The 10,039-nt window shown below is 53.3% G+C and overlaps 1 protein-coding gene across 1 annotated transcript in view; it reads right to left on the minus strand.

Moving 5' to 3' along the window:
* Positions 1-697, minus strand: part of BANP (BTG3 associated nuclear protein) — a 369,258-nt gene extending 368,561 nt beyond the window's left edge. The window contains exon 1 of the mRNA XM_069739403.1: positions 593-697. The gene's annotated coding sequence lies outside the window, so the exon portion shown is untranslated. The remainder of the gene's footprint in view (positions 1-592) is intronic.
* Positions 698-10,039: the final 9,342 nt, after the last annotated feature.

Raw genomic sequence — 10,039 nt, forward strand, 5'->3', positions numbered from 1 at the left:
ACCGGCTGTGACTGGTTGCTATGGGTGACCCCGCCAGCTGTGACTGGTTGCTATGGGTGACCCCGCCGGCTGTGACTGGTTGCTACGGGTGACCCCGCCAGCTGTGACTGGTTGCTATGGGTGACCCCGCCAGCTGTGACTGGTTGCTATGGGTGACCCCGCCGGCTGTGACTGGTTGCTACGGGTGACCCCGCCAGCTGTGACTGGTTGCTATGGGTGACCCCGCCAGCTGTGACTGGTTGCTATGGGTGACCCCGCCAGCTGTGACTGGTTGCTATGGGTGACCCCGCCGGCTGTGACTGGTTGCTATGGGTGACCGCTCCCCGCGGGATGCTCCGTCACACACCTGTGGAGTTTCCCCGCTCTCCTGTACATGGCGGCGGCCTCTGTCCTCGGAGGGGCTGAGCACTAGGCCTCGGCTACATTTCCCCTCACAACCAGCTCCTCCCGCCTCAGGCCTGCTTTCCCGCCCTCCTCCCCGCTCTTTCCTGGTCCCCGGGAGCGGCGGGCGGACTCTGGGGAGACGAGGAGGGCGGCGGGGAAGCCTCGAGAGCCTCATGAGCCGGCAGCTCTGCCGCTGATCCCCAGTTACCGTTTGGGGGCGAGTTCTCGTGGTGTTTTGTAGGCGATAATGGCGTCCTTCCTCGCGAGAGAATCCAGCACCTCCTCTGCTCCGCGCTGTAGTTGATACCGCACTGCGCATGCGTGGCCTACGATGGAGAACGCATGCGTGATGGGACACTGTGCAATTTACACCACCTGCTGGTCATAGTGTGGAAGTGACAGCAAAGGAGACGGTACAGAAGAAGACAGTGGAAGGAGAGAGGGAGACAGTGCAGGAGACGGAGACAGCGAGGGGAGAGACAGTGCAGGAGGAGAGGGAGACAGCGAGGGGAGAGACAGTGCAGGAGGAGACGGAGACAGTGAGGAGAGAGACAGTGCAGGAGGAGAGGGAGACAGCGAGGGGAGAGACAGTGCAGGAGGAGAGGGAGACAGCGAGGGGAGAGACAGTGCAGGAGACGGAGACAGTGAGGAGAGAGACAGTGCAGGAGGAGAGGGAGACAGCGAGGGGAGAGACAGTGCAGGAGACGGAGACAGAGAGGGGAGAGACAGTGCAGGAGACAGAGACAGAGAGGGGAGAGAAAGTGCAGGAGGAGACGGAGACAGCGAGGGGAGAGACAGTGCAGGAGACGGAGACAGCGAGGGGAGAGACAGTGCAGGAGATGGAGACAGCGAGGGGAGAGACAGTGCAGGAGGAGAGGGAGACAGAGAGGGGAGAGACAGTGCAGGAGACGGAGACAGCGAGGGGAGAGACAGTGCAGGAGATGGAGACAGCGAGGGGAGAGACAGTGCAGGAGGAGAGGGAGACAGAGAGGGGAGAGACAGTGCAGGAGACGGAGACAGCGAGGGGAGAGACAGTGCAGGAGACGGAGACAGCGAGGGGAGAGACAGTGCAGGAGACGGAGACAGAGAGGGGAGAGACAGTGCAGGAGACGGAGACAGCGAGGGGAGAGACAGTGCAGGAGACGGAGACAGCGAGGGGAGAGACAGTGCAGGAGACGGAGACAGCGAGGGGAGAGACAGTGCAGGAGACGGAGACAGCGAGGGGAGAGACAGTGCAGGAGACGGAGACAGCGAGGGGAGAGACAGTGCAGGAGACGGAGACAGCGAGGGGAGAGACAGTGCAGGAGGAGAGGGAGACAGAGAGGGGAGAGACAGTGCAGGAGACGGAGACAGAGAGGGGAGAGACAGTGCAGGAGACGGAGACAGCGAGGGGAGAGACAGTGCAGGAGACGGAGACAGCGAGGGGAGAGACAGTGCAGGAGACGGAGACAGCGAGGGAAGAGACAGTGCAGGAGGAGAGGGAGACAGCGAGGGGAGAGACAGTGCAGGAGACGGAGACAGAGAGGGGAGAGACAGTGCAGGAGACGGAGACAGTGAGGAGAGAGACAGTGCAGGAGGAGAGGGAGACAGCGAGGGGAGAGACAGTGCAGGAGGAGAGGGAGACAGCGAGGGGAGAGACAGTGCAGGAGACGGAGACAGTGAGGGGAGAGACAGTGCAGGAGACAGAGACAGCGAGGGGAGAGACAGTGCAGGAGGAGAGGGAGACAGAGAGGGGAGAGACAGTGCAGGAGACGGAGACAGCGAGGGGAGAGACAGTGCAGGAGACGGAGACAGCGAGGGGAGAGACAGTGCAGGAGACGGAGACAGCGAGGGGAGAGACAGTGCAGGAGACGGAGACAGCGAGGGGAGAGACAGTGCAGGAGACGGAGACAGAGAGGGGAGAGACAGTGCAGGAGACGGAGACAGAGAGGGGAGAGACAGTGCAGGAGACGGAGACAGAGAGGGGAGAGACAGTGCAGGAGACGGAGACAGAGAGGGGAGAGACAGTGCAGGAGACGGAGACAGCGAGGGGAGAGACAGTGCAGGAGACGGAGACAGTGAGGAGAGAGACAGTGCAGGAGGAGAGGGAGACAGCGAGGGGAGAGACAGTGCAGGAGGAGAGGGAGACAGAGAGGGGAGAGACAGTGCAGGAGGAGAGGGAGACAGCGAGGGGAGAGACAGTGCAGGAGACGGAGACAGCGAGGGGAGAGACAGTGCAGGAGACGGAGACAGCGAGGGGAGAGACAGTGCAGGAGGAGAGGGAGACAGCGAGGGGAGAGACAGTGCAGGAGACGGAGACAGCGAGGGGAGAGACAGTGCAGGAGACGGAGACAGCGAGGGGAGAGACAGTGCAGGAGACAGAGACAGCGAGGGGAGAGACAGTGCAGGAGGAGAGGGAGACAGCGAGGGGAGAGACAGTGCAGGAGGAGAGGGAGACAGCGAGGGGAGAGACAGTGCAGGAGACAGAGACAGCGAGGGGAGAGACAGTGCAGGAGGAGAGGGAGACAGCGAGGGGAGAGACAGTGCAGGAGACGGAGACAGCGAGGGGAGAGACAGTGCAGGAGACGGAGACAGCGAGGGGAGAGACAGTGCAGGAGACGGAGACAGCGAGGGGAGAGACAGTGCAGGAGACGGAGACAGCGAGGGGAGAGACAGTGCAGGAGACGGAGACAGCGAGGGGAGAGACAGTGCAGGAGACGGAGACAGCGAGGGGAGAGACAGTGCAGGAGACGGAGACAGCGAGGGGAGAGACAGTGCAGGAGACGGAGACAGCGAGGGGAGAGACAGTGCAGGAGACGGAGACAGAGAGGGGAGAGACAGTGCAGGAGACGGAGACAGAGAGGGGAGAGACAGTGCAGGAGACGGAGACAGAGAGGGGAGAGACAGTGCAGGAGACGGAGACAGCGAGGGGAGAGACAGTGCAGGAGACGGAGACAGAGAGGGGAGAGACAGTGCAGGAGACGGAGACAGAGAGGGGAGAGACAGTGCAGGAGACGGAGACAGAGAGGGGAGAGACAGTGCAGGAGACGGAGACAGCGAGGGGAGAGACAGTGCAGGAGACGGAGACAGCGAGGGGAGAGACAGTAACATAGTAACATAGTTAGTAAGGCTGAAAAAAGACATTTGTCCATCCAGTTCAGCCTATATTCCATCATAATAAATCCCCAGATCTACGTCCTTCTACAGAACCTAATAATTGTATGATACAATATTGTTCTGCTCCAGGAAGACATCCAGGCCTCTCTTGAACCCCTCGACTGAGTTCGCCATCACCACCTCCTCAGGCAAGCAATTCCAGATTCTCACTGCCCTAACAGTAAAGAATCCTCTTCTATGTTGGTGGAAAAACCTTCTCTCCTCCAGACGCAAAGAATGCCCCCTTGTGCCCGTCACCTTCCTTGGTATAAACAGATCCTCAGCGAGATATTTGTATTGTCCCCTTATATACTTATACATGGTTATTAGATCGCCCCTCAGTCGTCTTTTTTCTAGACTAAATAATCCTAATTTCGCTAATCTATCTGGGTATTGTAGTTCTCCCATCCCCTTTATTAATTTTGTTGCCCTCCTTTGTACTCTCTCTAGTTCCATTATATCCTTCCTGAGCACCGGTGCCCAAAACTGGACACAGTACTCCATGTGCGGTCTAACTAGGGATTTGTACAGAGGCAGTATAATGCTCTCATCATGTGTATCCAGACCTCTTTTAATGCACCCCATGATCCTGTTTGCCTTGGCAGCTGCTGCCTGGCACTGGCTGCTCCAGGTAAGTTTATCATTAACTAGGATCCCCAAGTCCTTCTCCCTGTCAGATTTACCCAGTGGTTTCCCGTTCAGTGTGTAATGGTGACATTGATTCCTTCTTCCCATGTGTATAACCTTACATTTATCATTGTTAAACCTCATCTGCCACCTTTCAGCCCAAGTTTCCAACTTATCCAGATCCATCTGTAGCAGAATACTATCTTCTCTTGTATTAACTGCTTTACATAGTTTTGTATCATCTGCAAATATCGATATTTTACTGTGTAAACCTTCTACCAGATCATTAATGAATATGTTGAAGAGAACAGGTCCCAATACTGACCCCTGCGGTACCCCACTGGTCACAGCGACCCAGTTAGAGACTATACCATTTATAACCACCCTCTGCTTTCTATCACTAAGCCAGTTACTAACCCATTTACACACATTTTCCCCCAGACCAAGCATTCTCATTTTGTGTACCAACCTCTTGTGCGGCACGGTATCAAACGCTTTGGAAAAATCGAGATATACCACGTCCAATGACTCACCGTGGTCCAGTCTATAGCTTACCTCTTCATAAAAACTGATTAGATTGGTTTGACAGGAGCGATTTCTCATAAACCCATGCTGATATGGAGTTAAACAGTTATTCTCATTGAGATAATCCAGAATAACATCCCTCAGAAACCCTTCAAATATTTTACCAACAATAGAGGTTAGACTTACTGGCCTATAATTTCCAGGATCACTTTTAGAGCCCTTTTTGAATATTGGCACCACATTTGCTATGCGCCAATCCTGCGGAACAGACCCTGTCGCTATAGAGTCACTAAAAATAAGAAATAATGGTTTATCTATTACATTACTTAGTTCTCTTAGTACTCGTGGGTGTATGCCATCCTGACCCGGAGATTTCTCTATTTTAATCTTATTTAGCCGGTTTCGCACCTCTTCTTGGGTTAGATTGGTGACCCTTAATATAGGGTTTTCATTGTTTCTTGGGATTTCACCTAGCATTTCATTTTCCACCGTGAATACCGTGGAGAAGAAGGTGTTTAATATGTTAGCTTTTTCCTCGTCATCTACAACCATTCTTTCCTCACTATTTTTTAAGGGGCCTACATTTTCAGTTTTTATTCTTTTACTATTGATATAGTTGAAGAACAGTTTTGGATTAGTTTTACTCTCCTTAGCAATGTGCTTCTCTGTTTCCTTTTTGGCAGCTTTAATTAGTTTTTTAGATAAAGTATTTTTCTCCCTATAGTTTTTTAGAGCTTCAATGGTGCCATCCTGCTTTAGTAGTGCAAATGCTTTCTTTTTACTGTTAATTGCCTGTCTTACTTCTTTGTTTAGCCACATTGGGTTTTTCCTATTTCTAGTCCTTTTATTCCCACAAGGTATAAACCGCTTACACTGCCTATTTAGGATGTTCTTAAACACAGTGCAGGAGGAGACGGAGACAGCGAGGGGAGAGACAGTGCAGGAGACGGAGACAGCGAGGGGAGAGACAGTGCAGGAGACGGAGACAGTGAGGGGAGAGACAGTGCAGGAGGAGAGGGAGACAGAGAGGGGAGAGACAGTGCAGGAGGAGACGGAGACAGCGAGGGGAGAGACAGTGCAGGAGACGGAGACAGAGAGGGGAGAGACAGTGCAGGAGGAGAGGGAGACAGAGAGGGGAGAGACAGTGCAGGAGGAGAGGGAGACAGAGAGGGGAGAGACAGTGCAGGAGGAGACGGAGACAGCGAGGGGAGAGACAGTGCAGGAGACGGAGACAGAGATGGGAGAGACAGTGCAGGAGGAGAGGGAGACAGAGAGGGGAGAGACAGTGCAGGAGGAGAGGGAGACAGCGAGGGGAGAGACAGTGCAGGAGACGGAGACAGCGAGGGGAGAGACAGTGCAGGAGACGGAGCCAGTGAGGGGAGAGACAGTGCAGGAGACGGAGACAGCGAGGGGAGAGACAGTGCAGGAGACGGAGACAGAGAGGGGAGAGACAGTGCAGGAGGAGAGGGAGATAGAGAGGGGAGAGACAGTGCAGGAGGAGACGGAGACAGCGAGGGGAGAGACAGTGCAGGAGACGGAGACAGAGAGGGGAGAGACAGTGCAGGAGGAGAGGGAGACAGAGAGGGGAGAGACAGTGCAGGAGGAGAGGGAGACAGCGAGGGGAGAGACAGTGCAGGAGACGGAGACAGCGAGGGGAGAGACAGTGCAGGAGGAGAGGGAGACAGCGAGGGGAGAGACAGTGCAGGAGACGGAGACAGCGAGGGGAGAGACAGTGCAGGAGGAGACGGAGACAGCGAGGGGAGAGACAGTGCAGGAGACGGAGTCAGCGAGGGGAGAGACAGTGCAGGAGACGGAGACAGAGAGGGGAGAGACAGTGCAGGAGGAGAGGGAGACAGAGAGGGGAGAGACAGTGCAGGAGGAGAGGGAGACAGCGAGGGGAGAGACAGTGCAGGAGGAGAGGGAGACAGCGAGGGGAGAGACAGTGCAGGAGACGGAGACAGTGAGGGGAGAGACAGTGCAGGAGACAGAGACAGAGAGGGGAGAGACAGTGCAGGAGACGGAGACAGTGAGGGGAGAGACAGTGCAGGAGGAGAGGGAGACAGAGAGGGGAGAGACAGTGCAGGAGGAGACGGAGACAGCGAGGTGAGAGACAGTGCAGGAGACGGAGACAGAGAGGGGAGAGACAGTGCAGGAGACGGAGACAGCGAGGGGAGAGACAGTGCAGGAGACGGAGACAGCGAGGGGAGAGACAGTGCAGGAGACGGAGACAGCGAGGGGAGAGACAGTACAGGAGATGGAGACAGCGAGGGGAGAGACAGTACAGGAGACGGAGACAGCGAGGGGAGAGACAGTACAGGAGACGGAGACAGCGAGGGGAGAGACAGTGCAGGAGGAGAGGGAGACAGCGAGGGGAGAGACAGTGCAGGAGACGGAGACAGCGAGGGGAGAGACAGTGCAGGAGGAGAGGGAGACAGTGAGGGGAGAGACAGTGCAGGAGACGGAGACAGCGAGGGGAGAGACAGTGCAGGAGGAGACGGAGACAGCGAGGGGAGAGACAGTGCAGGAGACGGAGACAGCGAGGGGAGAGACAGTGCAGGAGACGGAGACAGTGAGGGGAGAGACAGTGCAGGAGACGGAGACAGTGAGGGGAGAGACAGTGCAGGAGATGGAGACAGCGAGGGGAGAGACAGTGCAGGAGACGGAGACAGAGAGGGGAGAGACAGTGCAGGAGACGGAGACAGCGAGGGGAGAGACAGTGCAGGAGGAGAGGGAGACAGTGCAGGAGGAGAGGGAGACAGTGAGGAGAGAGACAGTGCAGGAGACGGAGACAGCGAGGGGAGAGACAGTGCAGGAGGAGAGGGAGACAGTGAGGGGAGAGACAGTGCAGGAGACGGAGACAGCGAGGGGAGAGACAGTGCAGGAGACGGAGACAGTGAGGGGAGAGACAGTGCAGGAGGAGAGGGAGACAGTGAGGAGAGAGACAGTGCAGGAGGAGAGGGAGACTATTTAATATTGTAAAACTATTTTATAACTATACAAACTATATTTTATAACTATAGAAAAACTATTTAACCCCTTTCTGCCATTAGACGTACTATTGCGTCCATGTGGGGTGGGCTTTACTTCCCAAGGACGCAATAGTACGTCATATGCGATCGGCAGCGCTCACGGGGGGAGCGCCGCCGATCGCGGCCGGGTGTCAGCTGTTTATCGCAGCTGACATCCGGCACTATGTGCCAGGAGCGGTCACGGACCGCCCCCGGCACATTAACCCCCGGCACACCGCGATCAAAGATGATCGCGATGTGCCGGCGGTACAGGGAAGCACCGCGCAGGGAGGGGGCTCCCTGCGGGCTTCCCTGAGCCCCCCGCAGCAACGCGATGTGATCGCGTTGCTGCGAGGGTCTCACCTCCCTCCCTGCTCCCTCCAGCCCCGGATCCAAGATGGCCGCGGATCCGGGTCCTGCAGGGAGGGAGGTGGCTTCACAGAGCCTGCTCAGAGCAGGCACTGTGAAGGCTGCAGCGCTGCATGTCAGATCAGTGATCTGACAGAGTGCTGTGCAAACTGTCAGATCACTGATCTGTGATGTCCCCCCCTGGGACAAAGTAAAAAAAAAAAATTTCAAATGTGTAAAAAAAAATTAAAAAAAATATTCCAAAATAATGAAAAAAAAAAAAAAATATATTATTCCCATAAATACATTTCTTTATCTAAATAAAAAAAAAAAAACAATAAAAGTACACATATTTAGTATCGCCGCGTCCGTAATGGCCCGACCTATAAAACTGGCCCACTAGTTAACCCCTTCAGTAAACACCGTAAGAAAAAAAAAAAAAAACGAGGCAAAAAACAACGCTTTATTATCATACCGCCGAATAAAAAGTGGAATAACACGCGATCAAAAAGACAGATATAACTAACCATGGTACCGCTGAAAACGTCATCTCGTCCCGCAAAAAACGAGCCGCCATACAGCATCATCAGCAAAAAAATAAAAAAGTTATAGTCCTGAGAATAAAGCGATGCAAAAATAATTATTTTTTCTATAAAATAGTTTTTATCGTATAAAAGCGCCAAAACATAAAAAAATGATATAAATGAGGTGTCGCTGTAATCGTACTGACCCGAAGAATAAAACTGCTTCATCAATTTTACCAAACGTGGAACGGTATAAACGCCTCCCCCAAAAGAAATTCATGAATAGCTGGTTTTTGGTCATTCTGCCTCACAAAAATCGAAATAAAAAGCGATCAAAAAATGTCACGTGCCCGAAAATGTTACCAATAAAAACATCAACTCGTCCCGCAAAAAACAAGACCTCACATGACTCTGTGGACCAAAATATAGAAAAATTATAGCTCTCAAAATGTGGTAACGCAAAAAATATTTTTTGCAATAAAAAGCGTCTTTCAGTGTGTGACGGCTGCCAATCATAAAAATCCGCTAAAAAACCCGCTATAAAAGTAAATCAAACCCCCCTTCATCACCCCCTTAGTTAGGGAAAAATTAAAAAAATGTATTTATTTCCATTTTCCCATTAGGGCTAGGGTTAGAGTTAGGGCTAGGGCTAGGGTTAGGGCTAGGGCTAGGGTTAGGGCTAGGGTTAGGGTTAGGGTTAGGGTTAGGGCTAGGGTTAGGGTTAGGGCTAGGGTTAGGGCTAGGGTTAGGGCTAGGGTTAGGGCTAGGGTTAGGGCTAGGGCTAGGGTTAGGGATAGGGTTAGGGCTAGGGTTAGGATTAGGGTTAGGGCTAGGGTTAGGGCTAGGGCTACAGTTTGGGTTGGGGCTAAAGTTACAGTTAGGGTTTAGATTACATTTACGGTTGGGAATAGGGTTGGGATTAGGGTTAGGGGTGTGTCAGGGTTAGAGGTGTGGTTAGGGTTACTGTTGGGGTTAGGGTTAGGGATGTGTTTGGATTAGGGTTTCAGTTATAATTGGGGGGTTTCCACTGTTTAGGCACATCAGGGGCTCTCCAAACGCGACATGGCGTCCGATCTCAATTCCAGCCAATTCTGCGTTGAAAAAGTAAAACAGTGCTTCTTCCCTTCCGAGCTCTCCCGTGTGCCCAAACAGGGGTTTACCCCAACATATGGGGTATCAGCGTACTCAGGACAAATAGGACAACAACTTTTGGGGTCCAATTTCTCCTGCTACCCTTGGGAAAATACAAAACTCGGGGCTAAAACATATTTTTTGTGGGAAAAAAAAAGATTTTTTATTTTCACGGCTCTGCGTTATAAACTGTAGTGAAACACTTGGGGGTTCAAAGTTCTCACAACACATCTAGATTAGTTCCCTGGGGGGGTCTAGTTTCCAATATGGGGTCACTTGTGGGGGGTTTCTACTGTTTAGGTACATTAGGGGTTCTGCAAACGCAATGTGACGTCTGCAGACCATTCCATCTAAGTC

The sequence above is a fragment of the Ranitomeya imitator genome, chromosome 9 (assembly GCF_032444005.1).
Source record: "Ranitomeya imitator isolate aRanImi1 chromosome 9, aRanImi1.pri, whole genome shotgun sequence".
Lineage (NCBI taxonomy): Eukaryota > Metazoa > Chordata > Amphibia > Anura > Dendrobatidae > Ranitomeya > Ranitomeya imitator.